The 23,857-nt window shown below is 36.4% G+C and overlaps 1 pseudogene; it reads right to left on the reverse strand.

Moving 5' to 3' along the window:
• Positions 1 to 7,798: 7,798 nt before the first annotated feature.
• On the reverse strand, positions 7,799 to 8,303 carry LOC132502829 (PEST proteolytic signal-containing nuclear protein-like; annotated as a pseudogene).
• Between the last annotated feature and the right edge of the window lie 15,554 nt (positions 8,304 to 23,857).

Consider the following 23,857-nt stretch of genomic DNA (forward strand, 5'->3'; position numbering starts at 1 on the left):
TATGTTTGAACTCCCAACATTTGGGTATTTTCCAGCTCTTTTTTATTGTTGATTTTTAGTTTAATTTCATTATAGTCTAAGACATATTCTGAATGATTCCTATTTTTGAATCTGTTATTGTATATTTTAAGGCCAAGAATGTGTTCTGTCTTTGCCAATGTTCCATGAAAGTTTGAGAGCAATATTATTACTGTTGTTGTTAAATGGATTATTATATAACTGTCAATTAGATCAAATTGATTGATAGTGCTATTCAGGTCAACTCTAATCTTACTGATTTTCATACTGCTTGGTGTATTAGTTATGAAAGAGTGTTGAAGTATCCAAATATAATAGTGGACTTATCTATTTTTTCTTTCAGTTCTAACAGTTTCTGCCTCATGCATTTTGATGTTCTGTTGTTAGTTGTATACATGTTAAGGACAGTTACGTCTTCTTGGAGAACAGACCCTTTTATCATTATGTAGCATCTTCTTCATTTTCGATAATTTTCCTGTTGTAAAGTCTGATTGTCTGAAATTAATATAGCTATTCCTTCTTTCTTTTGAGTACTGTTAACATAGTATACTTTTCTCCATTCAGTACTTTTTATATACCATATCTATATATTTAAGTTGGGTTTCTTGTAGACAACACATAGTTTGGTCTTATTTTTTGTTTTGCTCTAACAATTTCTATCTTTTAACTGATGTTTAGATCATTCACATTTTAAGTGATTATTGGTATAATTGAATTAATATCTACTTTGTAACTTTTTTTATTCATGGCACATTTTTTTTCCTTTCTGTTTCTGCCTTCTCTGCTTTCAATTGAACCTTTTATATGATTCCCATTTTTTCTGTGATCACAGCAATTATACTTCTTTAGAATTTTGTTTAATGTTTGCCATAAAGTTGGCAATATACATTTATAACTAATCTCAGTTCACATTAAATAATACTGTATTACTTTACTTGCAGTGTACATACCTTATAACAGAGTATTTCCTATTCCTCTCTCCTTTCTCTTATATCATTGATATCATTTATTTCACTTATCCATAGGCTACAATCATCCAATATATTGTTACTGTTATTACTTTAAACGGTTATCTTTTATATCAATTACAAAATATAAAAGATGATACTTTACTTTTATTTATTCCTTCTCTGATGTTCTCCCTTTCTTTATAGAGATCTAATTTTCTGACATATCATTTTACTTCTTTCTGAAGAACTTCTTTTAACATTTCTTGCAGGGCAGGTTTCCTGACAGCGAATCCTCTCTGTTGTTCATCTGAGAAAATTTTTATTTCCCTGCCTTTTCTCCAATTTTCAGAGTGTTCTTGTGTATGGGTTATGTAAAATTGCTCAGGAGTTTTTTTCAATGATTTATTTTTATTTCTAGAATTCCAAGAGAATTTACTTTAATTTCCCTTTTCCTCATTTCTTTCTCTTCTTTTTTTTTTGTTCTTGTTGTTTTTTCTTCATCTTTTTTATAGTGTCTTGTTCTTTCTTTATATTTGTCTGTTCATTTTTATTCCTTAAAACATTTTAAATTTATTATTTCTTGGTATTTTTCTGCAGATTATTTCCTCTAGTTTTTGTGATTGTTAACCTCATGATTATTGTGATGAGACTAACTACTGTGGGCACACTGATAGTTGGAGCTGGTCCCGCCCCAGCTGGCTGCATGGCCCTGCCTTGTGAGATTGCTGCAGGTGCACTGGTGGGCAGGGCAAGCTCTTGGTGCAACTGGTTATGATGCCTGGCAGTGTGCAAGTGTTATGAGCCAGCTGGTGGGTAGGGCAGTCTCCCCAAATGACTGACTATGTGGCCCAGCAGAGTGCTTCTGCTGCTGGCTTACTAGTGGGCAGGATAAGCCCCTGGTGCTAATAGGACAGAGGAAGGATTCCAAGATGGTGCTGTCCAGTGCCAGTGTTATGGTGGTAGAACAAGATCCTAAAAATGGTTACCACCAGGGTCTCTGTCCCTATGGGGAGTTCCAGCTGACACTTGCCTCTCTGGGAATCTATCTCTGAGATCAGCAAGTGACCCAGGAGCCTTTCAAACTACTGCCTCTGTGCTAGGACTCAGAGTATGTGAGATTTGGGGCACACTGTTTAAAAGAAGAGTCCCTATTTCTTATAGCTCTCTGGCTATCTCCAAAGGTCGGGCCCAGTGGTTTACAAAGCCAGACATTCTGGTCCTTCCTGGTGCAGGACGCCCAGGCTTGGGGGCTTGGTATGGAGTGTGGATGTCTCACTCTTTGGGGAGAACCTCTGTGGTTGTGTGATTTCTCTCTTTAGTGGGTCACAAACCTGGTGGTGTGAGTCATGACTAGAACATATCACCACCCCTCCTATCATCTGACTGTGGCTCCTTCTTTATATCTTTAGTTGTAGAAAATCTTTTATGTCTTCAGGTTGTTCCCATAGATAGTTGCTTTGCAAGTAGTTGTAATTTTGTTCTGCCCATGGGAGGAGGTGAGCTCAGGGTCTTCCTACACCACCATCTTGATCCTGCCCACTCCTGTTTTTAATTTATTTAAGTGAAGGATTATCTCTTTCTGGGGAGCTGCTCTATTCAGAGTCCCCAGTAAGGGATAAGTATTATAATTTAATTGGTTCTTTGATATGCTAATTAATGACTATTCTTATATACTTTTAAATCAAAGACTCTATTCAATATGTTGTTAGCAGAGCTCCAGATAATGCCTGAGTTCAAAAGTTACAAATGTATACTTCTTTTAAAATAATCCATACATTGTTCTTTTTTTTTAATTAATTCAGTTTAAACATTCCCATTAATCTGAATTAGTGAAATTTTGCCATGCACTATTGCTCTACTTACTCAGAGGTATGGTTTTGGGTAACATATTAACCAGGAGAGAAGAAGTGTAATACTTATACAAATAGCTACCTACTACTTCTTTATATCATACACTGAGTTTAGCACTTTAAACGTACTAACTATATAGCTTAATCCTCTTATGAACCCTATGACTCCACTTCTAACATATCCTCACTTTATAAAGACTCAGGTTAAGTGACGTGCCTAATGTCACTACCTTATAAAGGGCAGAGCTAGTATTCAAATGTAGCTCTGACTCCTGAGTGGAGATATTAAACACTGCATTCTGCTGATGTGAGACTTGAATGTGAAGAATAAGGAAAGATTTATAAGTGGATATCACTCCTTCCAGGCTCAGTAAACATGAGTATAAGAAAAATATCTGGCATTTAATCAGTGTCTAGTAAATATGGGTAAGAGGGAGGAATTGAAAATGGGTGGCATGAAGAAAGTCTTAGAAGTAATGAATATGTTCATTATCCTGAACCTGATGATGGCCTTACATGTTGAACTAATCAAATTGTACACTTTAAATACATGCAGTTTGCTGTATGTAATTTCTACTTCCATAAATCTGTTTTCTTAAAACTGTTTTTTTCAAAGACGTGAACATCCCCATTATAAGATTCTTCATAATGAAATAATCTGAAGAATACTTGGTCCTGACAATGTTGAACTTTACCTGAGCCTCGTGCTCCTAGAAAACAGTGATAGTTATGAAATCCTCTCACCCTTTTGTCTTCTAAAATGCCTCCACCTTTTGTGTTCTGTGAAGCAGCCAACCTCAGAGGGCCACCCCGTCTTGCATGTTCCAAGAAAATATCATCCCCTCCATTCCTCATGACTCCCATAATCCTCATGGATGAATCCCTTATTTACCTGCCTCTATAAAACCTTCCTTTCCTTTTCTTTGAGGTGTTCCTCATTAATGAGCATTCTCCACATTGCAATAGCCTGAATAACATGATCTTAATTGTCTAGTGCATTTTGTCTTTCTCAGTGTCCAGATAAGTTCATAGTGACTTAAATACACCATATGTAATTCTGATATAATACTGTGACTGGGTGGAGGCAGATACTGACTTTGCTTCAGGAAAGAGTAGTATCAGGGCTCTGGTCAATTGTTAGTTGTTTACATGTCCCTCTGAACACCTTCTCTCTGTATTTTCAGATATTGATAGAAATAATTTTTTAATTTATAGAGGTCAATGTCCTCTCGTCATTTTTCTTTTTATCGTTCATCTTTTCTCACAGCGCCTGTGCACTGTGTTGAGAGGAGAAATGAGAACAGGACTAGAAAATCCAGTCTGCCTAATGTTCTCTCTTTTATGTGGGTGAGTTTGAGGAAAAAGCTAAATGGCTGAGCATTAGTTGTGCTAGTTTTGTTGCACTCATGTCTGTAAGTCATTTAGTCCAACTACCAAAGAGACAGACTCAGACATGTTATTTTGTAGGAGGAGAACTAAAATAACAAGTTTGAGATGGGAGTAATAACTGCTTGCTTGTAGCTTGGTCTATTAAGCTGAACTGAGATCCTCTTGTACAAGAGACATCATTTCAGGTCAGAGTGGTCTCCAATGTCCTTTTAGGAGAAAAATACAATGTACCTCTTTTTTCAAAAAGTTATCTCTGGTCCTTCCTCTATGGCAAGAGTAAATTCCCTAGGACAGCCCATGTATAGTCTGTCATTAATTTGGTTTGAAGCTTCTACTCACAAATAGGCTTAAAGACATTTAATTTACTGCCCTGAGACAAGAATATTAGTGTTATAAAATGTTACCTCTAATAAAACCACATCATTTTCTCTTAATAATTAATAGCTTTGGGCACCAAAGACAACCAGCAGTAATTATTGCAACTCTCTTAGCTGTAAGCAGCAATTTCAATTTTGTGCTGTGGTTGACCCTGATTTAGAATTGACATATAACTATGAACAAACCATACTCAGCAGGTTGAATCCAAAATCAGAGACTTCTTCCTAAGACAACTTCTTCTAATGAAGTACAGACTAATGTAAGAAATTATAGACGATTTACAGTCCCAGCTGTAAACAATGAGAAGTGAAAGGTGAGAGTCACTGAAGTCCATCACTCCAAATCAATGATCCTTTTAATGTGTTCTTGGAATAAACAATCAAATCAGAAATAACTAAATGTATATATTAAAATAAGATGATTTGGCATGAGCACAAATACCATGAATACAGAATAGAAATGCTGAATATTTACAAACTATATAAGTTGTTTTTTAAAATAATGAGCAATTGCATAAATAATTACAAAACTACTGCAGAGCTATATGACATACTGGGTGCTGAGAATTTAAAAATTAAATTTAAAACCATACTAAATCACTTTGCTTTCACATACTTTCTAATTCCAAGGCACTATAGAATCTACTGTAGAAAAAGAAAAACCTAATAATTTGGTCTGCTTTGAATATCACAAAGTATGACATCTACCAGTGATACATAAATAAATATTTATTTATTATTTTATTTTTATTATTTTATTTATTATTTTATTATTTAATTTTTAATAAATTAAAAAGAAATAGAAGAAAAATGTATTTTCATCTTGATACAAAACAAATAGCAAGAGAGTAATTTAAAAAAATAGCAATTACAGGGCTTCCCTGGTGGTGCAGTGGTTGAGAGTCCGCCTGCCGATGCAGGGGATACAGGTTCATGCCCCAGTCCGGGAAGATCCCACATGCCACGGAGCGGCTAGGCTCATGAGCCATGGTCGCTGAGCCTGCACGTCTGGAGCCTGTGCTCCACAACGGGACAGGCCACAACAGTGAGAGGCCCGCGTACCGAAAAAGAAAAAAAAAAAAATAGCAATTACAATGTCAAAAAAAAAAAAAACAAACAACAAATACAGGATGGCTCTATTTTTGGTTCTAAAGTAACAGAACCTTAAATATGTCCCATATACTTGGACTTCCACAAAAACAAGCCCTGATTTTGGCTTTGCTGATGTCTAGACAGATTTGTTATGACCTTTGTGAATGTGATTCTTATGTGGCTGTCACTGTTTTCTATTATAAACAGATTAATTGGTGACTTTAGCAACTTTTGAAATTTTTTCTTTAAATTATAATATATTCAACTGGGCCTGCCAGTCTGTCTGAAGGCTGACTCACATTCTTTACAAGCAAACATTTAAGCATATTTTTAATGTTTGTTTTATTTTATTTTATTTAGAATTTGACAAATTTATTGGTATTTTAGTAAAGACATTCATCTCAGTCGTTTCTCCCATCTTGACCTTAAGTTAATATTTCATTTGACTCAAGAAAAGAAAATGTAGAAGAGGGAAGTTTTTTCAACATAAACCCTAAAATAAACAAAAATGGAAAGTTTGCCTATGTTAAAGCAAGTTAAATTCATGTATCTTGATATAATTAAATCATGTAAGTAAGAACTAATAGTTCTATATCTATTTCCATTGTTTTACTTGGGGCTTACTCCAAACTCAAATGCAAGTGAACAAAGTATTAGGAATATATACAGGCTGCTCCTCTGTAATTATTACCTATTAAAAGAGCTCAGCGAGTAGGTACGACCAATCAGTCTGAAGCTGCCCCCAAACCTAACATTGCAGGAGTTTTCAAGGAAGTCTTTATACTATATGTTTCTTTTATGTGTGACTATGCTTTTAAAGACGTGTTTAACTGTCACGTTAAAAAAGAATTCATATACAAGACAAAAATACAAAATAAACACAATCCTATAACACACAGATTAACAAACTATATGTGGTCAAAGATTCCATAAAATATGTTTAAAGATGCATTTTCTTTCCTTTTATTTTCAGTATCTAAACTGTGCTTTTGAGAGGCCACTGGTTAATATGTATACAGTTAAAATAAACCATATTACTGTGGTAAATAAGAATTCCTGTAATAACTTCAAATCAAATTGTATTTCACAAGTTAGTAACATAAATACTTTTATAAAGTTACAGAAAGTGCATCTTTCTTATTTTTCATCCTCATACAGTGTTGCCTTTGTGTGTGTGTGTGTGTGTGTGTGTGTGTTTATACCCTTTAAAAAATAAGAACAGCCAAATATTTAACTATTATGTCCATTTAAATTTTTGGTGGTGGTTTGTTATTTTTTAGAAAAACAGCTTCCTTATGATTTGCCTCAAGATCTGGTGGAAATGCTGACAGGAACTAGCTAATAACAAAAATCAAGAGAAGCACATTCAAAATATTGATTTACTTTGGTAGCAAATGGTTGTCCTTTGAAGAGTAATGAAGGTAGCCAAGACCCTCTCAAGTGAAGTGGGCTATTTTAAATACTCAACAGTTTACATAAAATTTTAAAATGTAGTTTTTAAAGAGCTAAGCATCTGTATCCACTGATAGCAATGCAATAACTAGTTTATGATGATTTGAAACAAAAAATGCCCATTAGGGGAAAAAAAAGCTGTATTTTAATTTTATCTAATTTACTTTCTCAGTTAATAGTCCAGTAACATTTTTCTCCCAATACAATACTCCCTTCTCTATAAGGCTGCTCCTGGGAGCCAGACAGTTTAGGTTAATAAGGGAGTTAATAACGCTAGAGAGTAATTGCCTACAATTTAAATAGACAAATTTTTGCTTCCTTCTTAATGTGTTAATAGTTGCATGTAGTAAAATATGCAATTCTCAGAAAGGTACCATTCATTTCTGATTTTTTAATTATCTATAAGCTTTGGAAAGTAATCACATGAAACTAGAAAATTAGTAAATGTCTTGAAATCTGTATATAAAACATAAATTACCTCTAATTTCAAGTTCTCATTTATTAGTGTACCACTCAATCTTTTAAAAAAGATGAGAAAAAATGGTGACTTCAAAAGTAGTCTTATACCATTCTTTAAAAAAGAGGAAGCTGTTTCTTTTAACTTTACACCCACCCCACACCCCAGTTTCAAAACACATCCTTTAATTGTCTTGGTCATGAACATTTCCAAGATGAGATTTTATATTTCACTTCCATAGCTTCTGGTTATCAGAAAACCCATGTTTTCCTTTATTGAAGGAATTTGGTCCTGCTGATGTTGGTGTATCCCTTCCAGTAGTCTTCATCCTCATCTTTGCTTCTGGAGGCATTTACTCTGGTTCACTATCCTCATCTTCCTTAAAAGCTGCTACTGCTGAAAGGGTTTTTGGAGCAAGAGTTGGAACGGTTTCTTAAGGCTTACTTGAGACAAGTTTGATGGATATGGCTGAGGCTTCCTTTGTTGTCTGACTACCTATGGCAAATCCAAACTTGGAGATCTTTGGAAGCTTTGTTGGGAGGTCTGCAGCTTCTTCAGCTGATCGCTTCTCAGCCCTGCGACTGGAATTTTCCCCTCCATTACTGGAAGAAACAGTCTTAGTTTTCATGGGTTTTTCTGCTCCTTCTTCAGGTCCTCCGGCGGCTCCAGTCTGCTGCAGCTTCTCAGGCTTCTCCTCTCCAGCCTTCCCGTCCACCATTTCCCCCTTGCGGCTTCCAATTTTTTAATGTTTTAATAGAAGTTTTACGAAGCTAAATGTTTCTGTCTCTAAGATGATCTTTGATACTTCAATGAGCAAAAGCATCTTCCTCTTTCATCTTGACCATTCTCCTTCTCCAAACATTCCTCATGTCTTATATAGAGAATAATGCTGTGGCTATGAGACCAAGCTATCAAACCAGACTACCTGATTTTGAATCTTATCTCCAAAACAATAATGGGTACTGACCCAAACTATTAATAATAATGATAACTAACTTTTATTTAAAACTTACTGTTTTGGGCCTCCCTGGTGGCGCAAGTGGTTGAGAGTCCGCCTGCCGATGCAGGGGATACGGGTTCGTGCCCCGGTCTGGGAGGATCCCATATGCCGCGGAGCGGCTGGGCCCGTGAGCCATGGCCGCTGAGCCTGCGCGTCCGGAGCCTGCGCGTCCGGAGCCTGTGCTCTGCAACGGGGGAGGCCACAACAGTGAGAGGCCCGCATACCGCAAAAAAAAAAAAAAAAAAAAAAAAAAAAAACTTACTGTTTTATTTAATTCTTACAACTCTATGAGATTAGTACTCTCATTACTCCCACCTATACATGGAAATGGAATTCCCATCTGCAAATGAGGCCCAAAATAGCTAAGTAGATGGCCTGAAATCACTCAACTAACAAGTAGCCAACTAAGGATTTGACTCAGATTTATTGGATTTCAAATCTATTCCCTTAGCCAGCCTTTTTGTATGAATAAAAGAGAAGTGGATCTTATAAATCTGCCTGAATGACAAGACAATGTATACGTTGTCCCAAGTGCATGCAGAGAGCAGTAGTTGTGTACAATCAAATTTTTTTTTTGAGAAATAGAGCTTTCTACATTTCCTTTTTTAATACAAATCAACTCTGAAAGTAGGGTGTTAAATATTGAATTTAGGCCTTTGGTAACAAGGATAGAATATACCCTTGAAGAAAAACACATTTTCCTTAATTGTGACTTTCTGAAATTCTCCTGAGTATTTTATAAAACATCTAAATATCAGGACAGCTGTTAATTAATTTCCTAGAGGTAAATTATTGACTGCAAAACGTTGCTCTGTAGAACCTGGCCTATTAACGAGATTCTTACTGGAACATCCTTTCAATAGTCTTATTACTATGGCAAGGTCAGCAACTTCAGTCCCTTCTAGCTTCTGATATTTTCCCTTACTCCAAACCATGTATATTGTTCTAGGAGAGATGTTCCTTGAGACTAGTCGATAGGTAGTGGCTGAATATTAGAGACAGGTCCTCCCAAGGGTGTTAAGCAATGAGCATCAGGAGATGCAGCCTTTTCCACCCTCATAATTATTCTTCTGTGAAAATTCTTGTTTCTGGCCAGTGTTTCTCTCCTCCCTCTTCTCTCTTCCCCTCTGTGGAACAGAAGAAAGTCTCACAGTTTTTCCCCAACCAAGTCATCTCTGAACTAAACACCCACAGTGTTTTGTACATTTTATGTACAAAAATATAAAAATGAAGAAATAAAGCTTCCCTATGTCTTCCCACAGTTATGAATGGCCTTTTATATTCTGTACATCTTGGCAATCATAAATCTGTGGGTTTCTAAAGACTCAAAGATCAGTTAGCACGTAAAAAGAAAAACAGACTTCAGATATACTGATTTTTTATCACAGAGATGAACCCAAGTTCTAAGTTAAAGCAGCAGAGCTGGGTCTTGCAGAAAGAAGGGGGGAAGGAAATGAAAGTCAAGCTGGGGGACCTCTGACTGAGGAGGCCAGTGTTGGGGGATGAGTAATCTGCAGGAGTGATTGGAGAAAAGGGAAGAAATAACCTCCTTTCTTCCTCCCCATCATACTTTCAAACTACATTTCACTGAAAATTAGGAACAGATAGACAGTGCTGTTTTTGTGGGCACTGTTTGGTCCCCTGAGTTAATACTAGCCTGATCTTTGCCCTGAAGTCTCTGAAGTCTGTTCACACTTAAAGGACACACATACATAAAGAATTGTGGCATAATCTGAATTTTTTTCATTCCATGTCAAGATTAGGTTCAGGACACTACCTGGTAGATTCAACAGTAACCACCTCAGGTGAACAAGCCTTTTTCGATTTCCTTTTACTTTTAAAAGGACAATTTTTTTTTAAGTTAGATTCCTAGTGTTTGGTGTAGTGCCTGCTGTTTCAATCCCAAATATGAGAGCGTTTGTTGCTGGTTCAAAAGATGGAAAAATCCAATTCTGAGCTATAGAGACCACCACATGAGAGAACACAGGTCAGCCCCATAAGACCAGCAAGAAGGTTTTCTATATGTCATACTCCCTAAGATCTGTCCACGTCCAGTAATTCTGATGCAATAATATCATTCACCTAATTCATAAGGACATTTCTTTATTATTCCTTGCTAATAGTAGGTTTGCCATAAAGTTTGCCATTTTGAGTTGACTTTATCAAATTGCAATAATCAAGTAGATAATTGCTTCCAAGCTTAATCAGAATGATTCAAAAATTTAACAAGAAACATAAATTTCAAAATTAGAAATGCCAATATTCATAGGAAGTTTGAGTTTAAGGAGGCCAAGAGACCATTTAGTCCAATACCTACACACAAAATGAAGGTCTCAGATCTATTGAACCTCTGTCTCTTAAATCTGAATTTTCACAATTTCTTTATATAAATAATCTAACAAATTTGAAAATTGCTATTATAACACTATTTTCCTGTACTCTCAAAAATATTTCAATCTTATTTGCAATGAAGATTTGTCCTTGTGGTAGAAAATGTATTTTAATATAGTAATAAGCAGCTGGGTACCCAGTCTAGCTTATTAATAAATAAGTTATTTCAATAAATCTTTGCCCACACTGTCTGATTTATCAGCTTCTTTATTTTGCTAGCAGTACAGAACAGTGAAAACAAAGAAGAGAAAAGAAGGAACACAGTAAGCTTGTCATTTACATATACAAAACTTATAACCCTTCTAAAATATCTTCCCCATATGATGACATTAGAAGAACAGGTTCTACAATGTAGAAAATAATGAAGTGATATAATAAAGATTCTAAATAGTTGGAGAAATTTTGCAAATAATTTTCCCTAAATGCAAAATATGGGAAAGGTTTATTAGTAAAATGTGGGAAAGTCAGTGGTGAAATAGAGATGATAAGTGACATGGTTTAGCAAGCTACTTCACTTCTGGAATCCTGCAGAACTCAATTAAAATGCAACTGCAGTTATAAATGACATGCTTTACTAATGTGCTTCCAATAACTGATTATTTCTGATGCACCTAATATAATCATTGAAAGAGAAACCTTAAATTAGAAGGAATTGTTTTGTCTGTCAGTGTATCATTATTACCACCTCCCTTTGCCTGGGTAGAACATATATGGTATTACTTGTTAAGTGGGGAAGTCTTGGAAAATAAACATTTATAAATTAATTTCTAGAACAATTATAGTAAATGACTCACTAGAAACCCTTACAGTACCAGCACCGTCATTCTTGAGAAATTGCTAAGAAAATTAATTTTATGTATATGTCAAGATATAATGAAATAGTTACATTATAATACAAAATAATCCATAATAATAAAAACTTATTACAAAATATTTGCCTCGTCATCTTCTGCCTGACATAACAAGTTGTTTCTTATAATCATTAAAATTACAAACATACATCAAGCAAAATTAGATTATATTGATGTTTCTCAATAAATTCAGTATTGGGGGCCTCCCTGGTGGCACAAGTGGTTAAGAGTCCGCCTGCCGATGCAGGGGATGCGGGTTCGTGCCCCGGTCTGGGAGGATCCCATATGCCGCGGAGCGGCTGGGCCCGTGAGCCATGGCCGCTGAGCCTGCACGTCCGGAGCCTGCGCGTCCAGAGCCTGTGCTCCGCGACGGGGGAGGCCACAACAGTGAGAGGCCCGCATACCGCAAAAAAAAAAAAATAATAAAAAAATAAAAAAATAAAAAAAAATAAATTCAGTATTGGAAGCCTAATGTCTGCTCAGTTAGAAACAATTTTATATTGATAACCCATTTGGAAAGGGAAACAAGGCTATAAAGGGATTGATCCAAATAGATGCTATTTTTTTAAGAAAATTACCAGCTGATAATCATTGTGATGTACTGCAATTTATTATTAGAAAACTTTAATGATTGAAAATTTTTGTGTGGAAAAAATCACTTCCTACCGAATGAATCTCTCCCCCCTCCCCTGACTGCCATCAAGAAAAAGTGGAAAGAGAAAATAAAAGCTGAAATTTATTGTTATACAATTTTCCGGCTAACACTTCATAACAGTGAGAAAATTAGTTCTGTAAGAGCTTTGTTCCATGGAGTTATCCACTGATAGCACACAAAAATTTTGCTGTCAATGAATGAATGAATGGGTATTAAGTTTCTCAGGCATATGTTGCTTATTGATTGGCATTTGACTCTAAAGATATTTCCTTTTCCCATATTTTTTTACTTATTATTTTATTATATTCACAATGGACTTGTGTATTCCTATTTTATTCAGTGTTGTGTACTGTGATAATGTCATTATTTGTTTTGATGCTCTAATTATACTATATTTGGCCAATGTGAACCATTTCAAGATGGCATCTTTCTGATATGTCTCCATCATATTTTGAGTATGTTCTTAGTATCTACCTACCACAAGATATTCCAAGTTCACCTTGTACTTGTAAAGTTTGAACATTTCTCCAAAGAGACCTGATTTCATTTGGTAGAGGGTGGTATTTGGAGACTAAGATCTGGGAACTAATTATGCTTCTTACTCAACTCTAAAATGAAAATGACAACACTTACTCTACCACACCCTTTCTAACCACTACAGCATCCTCCAACTTGTTTTCCTGCTTGGTTTCTCTCTTTCACTCTATACCAATACAGTTATTCTTATAACAGCCTGAGGCATCTTTTTAAAAAGTATATAAGATCATTTCATTCATCTTCTTACACTCTCTAAGGTCTTCATTTTGCATTTTTAATTAAAAAAGAAGAGAGGAAGAAAGCAAGTAAGCTAACTAGCTATCCTGCAAGACCCAACTTGAGTTGTCCTGTTCCTGCCTCTTTGACTTTTATATTGTATCATCCCCCCCCAGTAACTGTATTCCAATCACAATGACCTTCACTCTTTTCTTCAAAGACTCCAGATTCACTCCTGTCCCCACAGTCTTTGCCCTTGCTGCTCCCTCTGTCTAGATTGATCTTCCTCAGATTTTCTCCAAGTCAGCCTTTTTCATTATCAGGGTCTTAACTTGAAATTCAGTTCTTCAAAGAAGCCCTCCCCATTCCACTTATTTACTGACAAGAAGCTAATATGAAACAAACAAACACACACCCACCAATATTTCTCATGAATTTAGACACAAAATTTCTAAATAAAATATTAGCAAATTTAATCCAGTAATATAGAAAAAGGAGTTATGCACCATGACCAAGTGGGATTTATTTCATGTACATGAAGCTGATTAAACCTTTCAAAACCAATCAATGTACTTCACCAAATCAACAGATTAAAAGAGAAAAACCATATCATCATATCAAATAATACAGAAAAATAAATCTTAACAAAACTCAATACCCATTCACAATAAAAACTTTCAGCAAATGAGAAATAATAGAGGACTTCCTCAACTTGATAAAAAACATCTGAAACAAAAGTACAGTTAAAATAAATAACTGTAAGAGACAGTATTTTCTCTGTAACACTGAGAATATGGCAAGGACTTCTATCACCACTCTTATTCAACATAATATTGGATGTGCTAGCCACTACAACAAGGCAAGAAAAAAATAAAAGGCATACAGATAAGAAGGGGAAAAATAAAATTGTCTCTACTTGCAGATTAAATGAATTCCTAGGTAGAAAAATCCCAAGGAATCTATAAAAAAGTTCATAGAATTAATCAGTGAGTTCAGCAAATTGACAGGTACAAGATCAACACAAAAAAATTAATTGCATTTCTGTATTAACAATGAACATATGGACTGAATTACAATCACTATAATATATACTGAAGGATGTAAAAGAAGCATTGAATAAATGGAAATTTTTTTTAATGGAAATATTTTTGAATGTAAAGACAGTACTAGAAACATGGCAGTTCTTCCCAAATTTATCTGAAAATGCAATTCCAATCAAAATCTCAACATTTCTCATAGAAGTGTACATGTACGAAAATAGCCAAGATAACTTTCAAATTATGATATGATAAATTATAATAAAGCAAATAAAATATTTGAATAAAATTAAATAGAGCTATTGAACAGGCTAGACAGTTTAGATGAATGTGGAAATGTACAGCTACTTTTATGATTTTAGTATACAATTTAGTATACAACTGAGCTTCAATTCAGTGGAGAAAAGACGAACAGCTCAGGAAATGTTGAAAAATCCATCCATAAACAAAAATTTGAAATTGATTAAGGACTCTATGTGTGTGTGTGCACATGTGTGTTTTACACACATTTACCCCTAGAGGTATTTATGCATGTGCACAAGGAGGTGCATAGATGAAAAATCATCTCATGATTATTTATAATAATAAAAACTCTGAAACAAATTGTCCATCAGAGCTAGAATCATGAAACAAATTATGGCATTTCCAAATATGAAATGCTATTTAATAGATAAAAGAATAAGGTACTGACATGAAAAAAAAATCTCAGAGGCATATTGTTGGGAGTACAAAGCAGGTTATAGAAGATAATCAATAAAAAGTAATTATTTTTTTATTTCTTTAAAAGAGCCAAACACCACACATTGCTATAAAAAACAGAATAAATTTTATGAAAATTACAGAGCCTCTGTCTCCTGATCCCTGAGTTCAACTGTGACCTCTCAGAGGCCCTCCATTCAGGATTCTCTTCCTTAAAAAAACATATCTCAGAACAACCTAGAAAATGTCAGTTCTTCCACATTTGAATCACTCCTTCTGAGGGATCTCCTTTGAAAGATAACAGGGTAGACATTCAATCCTCACGGTCCTCTTCAATGATAGAAAAGAGGCTTAGGAACATAGTTTCTACAATGTTAGCAACTCTTTTGAAATACTGTATAGGTATTTCCTTCCTTGTAAGATGAAAATTAAATAATAAATGTCCTCTAACATATTTAAGAGAGAGAGAGAGAGAGAGAGAGAGAGAGAGAGAGATGATAGCCGCAGCCTCAGGATGAGTAGCAATTCATTCTGAGCAATGAATTAAAATTCTGACTGAATTTATCATATCTGTTTACCTGCTAGGCAGAAGACAAGCTAGTAAAATATAAATACTGGATCATTAGAGATTTTCTCTTATTTACCAGATTGGCTAGATAAATGTTCACCTTATTTCAGATCCTAAACTCTAGAGAACAGTGATTATTCTTATTTTTTCGTATTTGTTTTGCAGGCTGTAATCCCTGCTTTATAGCTTACTAAATAACATTTTATTGCTTACTAAATAACACCTCACTGCAAAACTCATTATCTTTCCTGACCTCAAACAAAACCAGGAGTTACAGAGGGACATATATTGCTATGCCCATTTTCAAAAGAGAAAACGTGAAAGCTATTACAAGGCACGTGGCTGAGGAGAAAATATGGTGTCATCATTACTGGTTGTTTTGCCACAGAATAACTACTTTCCTTTCAATAATAAAACTCAAATTTTGCTAGAGTAAGGGGTTTACCTTTCTCCCTTGCATACTGTCTGGAGAAGCACTAACCAAGCTCTCTGTCTTCCCCCTGCAGTGGATGGGCATAGGATCTAAACTAGGCCAAAGTCACACTCTTGTTGGACTTTGAATCTTGAATAGATACACCAAGATGGCAAAGCAAAATGATCAAATTGATCCCAGAGGCATGTCACTGTTGAGATTGTCAACTAGTTTTCACCATCTTGGGGATCATACTGGCCCCTGCCCTCTCTGATGCTGAACCTTCTTCTTCAGTTTTTCCTTCACTTCTATGAGCCTCTCTCATTCCCAGCAAGTCTCCCTTTAATTAACGGACTCAAATCTATTGCTTGCCACCAATAAACAACCACAATACACACGCAGAGTTAGACAGGGCTTGTTTGAGTTTTAAGGTAGCCTGATGTCCACCCCACAACTCCTCCCCACTCCCCGCACAGCCTATTCCATCCTCAGTCACATGTCTTTCCTTTGCAGTTTCTTCCCATTCTCATCTTCCATAATGGGCACATATACTCAAAGTAGACTTCAATTTCCTTCCAACCTTCCTCCATCAAAATCTGCTTTCTGGAAGAAACTTGATGAACTCATTTACACAAATATGTAGAAGAGTAGTTTGTTTTTTCTTTTATCCAAACATTTTATTCAAATCCTCCTACATACATGTTACTGTGCTAAGAAAGATAATAGTGAAAATAAGAAAGATTTGTCCCCTGTCTTGTAGGCTGGTAAATCTATCAAACCCTGCAAACTGCAGAGGATCTCGAATTATAGGATTCAGAGATCTGGAGGGAGAGAAGCGCTGGGGAGATGAAAGGGCTTCATTCCAACTCTGAAGTCAGATCAGATCTGAAGTTAGTAGCTGCTTACTAGTGTTTCCTGTTTAGGAATAAAGCCACATCTCTTCAACAGTGAATAGAATATCACCAACAGTATACAATGTGTTCACTGTCTTTTCCCTCCCTCTGTATTTTTATTACCTGTTGACATAGTTAGTGTCTCATCATGGAATCCTCTTCAGTGCTCAGGGTAACAGAAAACACTGACCAGATTTAGAACCCTTGACCAGGGAAATTGCTCTCTGAAACTCTCTACCTACAAAATTAAATAATTAAAAATAAAGAAAAATATCATTTACCTTATTACTGAAATTATTTTAATAACTAACTTTAGAAAAATTAGAAAATTTAAATCAGTCAAGATGAGGTAAATAAGAACACCTGTAGCTCTACAACAGAGAGATTGCCACTATTGACAGGATGGATTATATATTTTCATTCTTTACACTCATACATACATGAATAATGCACCTTATTCATATGTATTTGCTTTTGAAAAACAGGGATTGTATTTTAAGTAGTACTTAAATTACAAGTGGATATCTTTGAAACAGAACAGAGTTAAACTTAAGCATAATCACAGTCATAATCATAATCTTTATAATTTACCATGCCAGACACTGGTTTAGTACATTGAGTATTTGATCTCATTTAATCCTTCCAACAACCTTATGATATTGGTATATTGTTATCATAAATTTTACAGATTAAGAAACTGAGGCTATAACCAGGCAACAGTTCAAGATCCTGCCACTGGTTAGTGAGGGATCTAGAAGTCAATCTCACATGAAATATGGATAAAGGGAGAGACCCAGAGGAAACGTTTTGAGTCATGCTGGCCCCCACAAGAGAAAGTAATGAAGACCAAGGAGGTATGTCTGGAAGACTTGGGTTTCCTTGGTGAAGATACAACCAAAGCATTGTGACTCCCATCCAAATTGTGTGCTGTGTTGCTGTGGTAAGTGACTATTACTTAACCTACCAAATTTAAAAGCTCCTTAAAATGTGCCACAACCAGACACTAAGAGGAAATGGTTTTCACTTGTAACTGAATTATTCTATCATGAATTATAGATTGTTGCTGCCCCACTAAACCAGAGAGGGGATGATGAAAGCAGGGTAGCACTGAAAGACTGGAGGTCAGCATCTGTGACAGACATCTTTTCTATATAGTGCAGCAAGTAGGCTTCCCACCTAGTCCTGCCTCTTCCATGGAGAAGGAGTCAGCATACAAAACTCCCACCTTCCCTTGGCAAAAAGTCCCCACAAGGCAGATGTATGAACAAAACACCACTGGACACAAAGACAAAAGCTCTGGGGCAGGAGAGTCAGGTTCCTAATGTCTCTGTGAAGTGGATGCAAGGCCGAGGAAAGGCCTGACAGGTGCTTGAGGTCCTCAGGTTGGTTCTGACCTTAGAACATGATGGAGCAGCTTCTCCCTTTTGACTATGTGTTTTATAGTTATTCCTGAGGAAGCGGTGCTGCAGAGGTAAAAAGGCCTCCAGTGGGCCTACTGGCTTCTCAGAAATAACCCCACAGCTCTTTCCAGCTGGACCTGAACCCCATCTGCCTCTATCAATTCTTGCCACTCCAAAGACTGTGACGGCAACCACTACACATAATAATAAAGAAGTATAATAAAAACAATAATAAAATGCATAGCTCCACAAAACAGTCTCAAGATGGCAAGCTGATTGCTTACCATCAATAACCGCTATGCAGTATCAAAATTAATAGAAAATAAAAACTTTTCTTATCCTCAAAATATAAGATACTTTATAAATGCACAGGATTGGGATTACTTTTTGAGACCTTAGCATCTTTTCCCAAATGTCAAAACCTTTACTGAGACACCCTTCAGCTGCACACACAGGCCTCCAAAGAGACTCCTGGCCCCCGCAGCTCCAGGTCTTCTCAAACCCCCACTTCGAGCCCCTACAGCAGGCCTGAGAAGAAGGCTTCATACTGAAAGAAAAAGAAAAGGTTCAAAGTATGACTGTAACACAAACATGAACATTTTGTTTACTGACTGGAGAATCTCCTCTTCTTTTCAAGTGACTATAATTTAATGAACCAGAGGAAGATATAGCTCAGCAGAGAGAATTTTTTTAAAGTCTCCAGGAGATAAGAGAAATGGAAATAAAAACAAAAATAAACAAATGGGACCTAATGAAAATTAAAGGCCTTTGCACAGTAAAGAAAGCCATAATCAAGATGAAAAGACAACCCTCAGAGTGGGAGAAAATATTTGCAAATGAAGCAACTGACAACGGATTAATCTCCAAAATATACAAGCAGCTCATGAAGCTCAATATTAAAAAAACAAACAACCCAATCCAAAAATGGGCAGAAGACCTAAATAGACATTTCTCCAAAGAAGATATACAGATTGCCAACAAACACATGAAAGAATGTTCAACAGCACTAATCATTAGAGAAATGAAAATCAAAACTGCAATGAGGTATCACCTCACACCAGTCAGAATGGCCATCATCAAAAAATCTAGAAACAATAAATGCTGGAGAGGGTGTGGAGAAAAGGGAAGGCTCTTGCACTGTTGGTGGGAATGTAAATTGATAGAGCCACTATGGAGAACAGTATGGAGGTTCTTTAAAAAACTAAAAACAGAACTACCATATGACCCAGCAATCCCACTACGTGGCATATACCCTGACAAAATCATAATTCAGTAACAGTCATGTGCCACAATGTTCATTACAGTTCTATTTATTGCAGCCAGGACATGGAAGCAACCTAAGTGTCCATCAACTGATGAATAGATAAAGAAGATGTGGCACATATATACAATGGAATATTAGTGAGGTGGATGGACCTAGAGTCTGTCGTACAGTGTGAAGTAATTCAGCAAGAGAAAAACAAATACCGTAAGCTAACACATATATATGGAATCTAAAAAAGGAAAAAAATGCTTATTAAGAACATAGGGGCAGGATAGGAATAAAGATGCACACGTAGAGTATGGACTCGAGGATATGGGGAGGGGGTAGGGTAAGATGGGACGAAGTGAGAGAGTACCATACACTTATATATACTACCAAATGTAAAATAGATAGCTAGTAGGAAGCAGCGGCATATCACAGGAAGATCAGTTTGGTGCTTTGTGACCACCTACAGCAGTGGAATATGGAGGGTGGGAGGGAGACGCAAGAGGGAGGAGATATGGGGATATGTATATGTATAGCTGATTCACTTTGTTATAAAGCAGAAACTAACACACCATTGTAAAGCAATTATACCCCAATGAAGATGTCAAAATTAATTAATTAATTAATTTTTTAAACAAAAGTCTCCAGGAGATAAAAATAAATTGCTGTGTTAAGTATATCCCTTGATGTTTCATGCTTATCCAAAGATGCAGTTATATATGCACTAAAGAAGTATTGGCTATTTTTACCACCTTTCCCCCCATGTTAGTACCTTGTACATAAGAGGGGATCATTCATTCACTTGTTCAAACATTTCTTGAGCAACTCCTTTGTGCCAGTTTGTACCATCCCTGGGGATACAGAGATGATCATAATATCGCCCCTGTCCACAAAAGACAAAAAATTTAATAGATTAGATGACAAAAAAAATGAGGATAATTAAAGCATGAAATTCTTCACAGAGTGTGATGTCTACAAAGTACCATGGGACCTTAAGGAAGAGTGGGGGAACCTCAGAGTGAAGAGTCAATAGAGTAGGTCAAGAAATAAGTTTTTCAGGAGACTGGTTCGAGATGATGGAGTAGAAGGATGTGCTCTCACTCCCTCTTGCGAGAACACCAGAATCACAACTAACTGTGGAACAGGCACTGACAGGAAGACACTGGAACTCACCAAAAAAGATACTCCGCATCCAAAGACAAAGGAGAAGCCACAATGAGATGGTAAGAGGGGTGCAATCACAATAAAATCAAATCCCATATCTGCTGGGTGGGTGACTCACAAACTGGAGAACACTTATACCACAGAAGTCCACCCACTGGAGTGAAGGTACTGAGCCGCATGTCAGGCTTCTGAACCTGGGGGTCTGGCAACGGGAGGAGGAATTCCTAGAGAATCAGACTTTGAAGGTTAGCGGGATTTGATTGCAAGACTTTGACAGGACTGCAGGAAATAGAGACTCCACTCTTGGAGGGCACACACAAAGTAGTGTGCACATCAGGACCCAGGGGAAGGAGCAGTGACCCCATAGGAGACTGAACCACACCTACCTGCTAGTGTTGGAAGGTCTCCTGCAGAGCAGGGGGGTGGCTGTGTCTCACCGTGAGGACAAGGACACTGGCAGCAGAAGTTCTGGGAAATACTCCTTGGCATTAGCCCTACTAGAGTCTGCCATTAGTCCCACCAAAGAGCCACGGTAGGCTCCAGTGTTGGGTCACCTCAGGCCAAACAACCAACAGGAGGCAACCCAGCCCCACCCATCAACAGTCAAGCAGATTAAAGTTTTACTGAGCTCTGCCCACCAGAGCAACAGCCAGATCTACCTACCACCAGTCCCTCCCATCAGGAAACTTGCACAAGCCTCTAAGATAGCCTCATCCACCAGAGGGCAGACAGCAGAAGCAAGAAGAAGTACAATCCTGCAATCTGTAGAACAAAAACCACATTCACAGAAAGACAAGAAGTAAAGGCAGAGGGCTATGTACCAGATGGAAGAACAAGATAAAACCCCAGAAAAACAACTAAATGAAGTGGAGATAGGCAACATTCCAGAAAAAGAATTCAGAATAATGATAGTGAAGATGATCCAGGATCTCGGAAAAAGAATGGAGGCAAAGATTGAGAAGATGCAAGAAATGTTTCATAAAGACCTAGAAGAATTAAAGGACAAACAAACAGAGAGGAACAATACAATAACTGAAATGAAAAATACACTAGAAGGAATCAATAGCAGAATAACTGAGGCAGAAGAACGGATAAGTGACCTGAAAGAGAGAATGGTGTTATTCACTGCTGCAGAAGAGAATAAAGAAAAAAGAATGAAAAGAAATGAAGACAGCCTAAGAGACCTCTGGGACAACATTAAACTCAACAACATTCGCATTGTAGGGGTCCCAGAAGGAGAAGAGAGAGAGAAAGGACCTGAGAAAATATTTGAAGAGATTATACTTGAAAAGTTCCCTAACATGGGAAAGGAAATAGCTACTGAAGTCCAGAGAGCACAGAGAGTGACATACAGGATAAACCCAAGGAGAAACATACCGAGACACATAGTAATCAAATTGGCAAAAATTAAAGACAAAGAAAAATTATTGAAAACAGCAAGGGAAAAATGACAAGTAACATACAAGGGAACTCCCATAAGGTTAACAGCTGATTTCTCAGCAGAAACTCTACAAGCCAGAAGGGAGTGGCATGGTATACTTAAAGTAATGAAAGGGAAGAACCTACAAACAAGATTACTCTACCTGGCAAGGAACTCATTCAGATTGAATGGAGAAATAAAAACCTTTACAGAAAAAGAAAAACTAAGAAAATTCAGCACCACCAAACCAGCTCTACAACAAATGCTAAAGGAACTACTCTAAGTGGGAAACACAAGAGAAGAACAGGACCTACAAAAACAAACCCAAAACAATTAAGAAAATGGTAATAGGAACATACATATTGATAATTACCTTAAATGTGAATGGATTAAATGTTCCAACCAGAAAACACAGGCTTGATGAATGGATACAAAAACAAGACCCGTATATATGCTGTCTACAAGAGACCCACTTCAGACCTAGGGACATATACAGACTGAAAGTGAGAGGATAGAAAAAAGTATTCCATGCAAATGGAAATCAAAAGAAAGCTGAAGTAGCAATACTCATATCAGTTAAAATAGACTTTAAAATAAAGAATGTTACAAGAGACAAGGAAGGACACTACATAATGATCAAGGGATAAATCCAAGAAGAAGATATAACAATTATAAATATATATGCACCCAAGATAGGAGTCCCTCAATACATAAGGCTACTGCTAACAGCTATAAAAGAGGAAATCGACAGTAACACAAGAATAGTGGGGAACTTTAACACCTCATTTACACCAATGGACAGATCATCCAAACAGAAAATTAATAAGGACACACAAGTTTTAAATCACACAATAGACCAGATAGATTTAATTGATATTTATCGGACATTCCATCCAGAAACAGCAGATTACACTTTCTTGTCAAGTGGGCACGGAACATTCTCCAGGGTAGATCACACCTTGGGTCACAAATCAAGCCTCAGTAAATTTAAGAAAACTGAAATCATATCAAGCATCTTTTCTGACCACAATGCTATGAGATTAGAAGTGAATTACAGGAAAAATCCATAAAAAAACAAACACATTGAAGCTAAACAATACGTTACTAAACATCCAAGAGATCACTGAAGAAATCAAAAAAGAAATAAAAAAATACCTACAGACAAATGACAATGAAAACACGATGATCCAAAACCTATGAGATGCAGCAAAAGCAGTTCTAAGAAGGAAGTTTATAGCTATAGAAGCCTACCTCAAGAAACAAGAAAAATCTCAAATAAACAATCTGACTTTACACCTAGAGGAACTAGAGAAAGAAGAACAAACAAAACCCAAAGTTAGCAGAAGGAAAGAAAGCATAAAGATCAGAGCAGAAATAAATGAAAAAGAAATGAAGGAAACAATAGCAAAGATCAATAAAGTTAAAAGCTGGTTCTTTGAGAAGGTAAACAAAACTGATAAACCATTAGCCAGACTCATCAAGAAAAAGAAGGAGAGGATTCAAATCAATAAAATTAGATATGAAAAAGGAGAAGGTACAACAGACACTGCAGAAATACAAAGCATACTAAGAGACAACTACAAGCAACTCTATGCCAATAAAATGGACAACCTGGAAGAAATGGACAAATTCTTAGAAAGGTATAACCGTCCAAGTTGGAACCAGGAAGAAATAGAAAATATGAACAGAACAATCACAAGTAATGAAATTGACACTGTGATTAAAATTTTTCCAACAAACAAAACTCCAGGACCAGATGGCTTCATAGGTGAATTCTAAC

The sequence above is a fragment of the Mesoplodon densirostris genome, chromosome 1, assembly GCF_025265405.1.
Source record: "Mesoplodon densirostris isolate mMesDen1 chromosome 1, mMesDen1 primary haplotype, whole genome shotgun sequence".
NCBI lineage: Eukaryota > Metazoa > Chordata > Mammalia > Artiodactyla > Ziphiidae > Mesoplodon > Mesoplodon densirostris.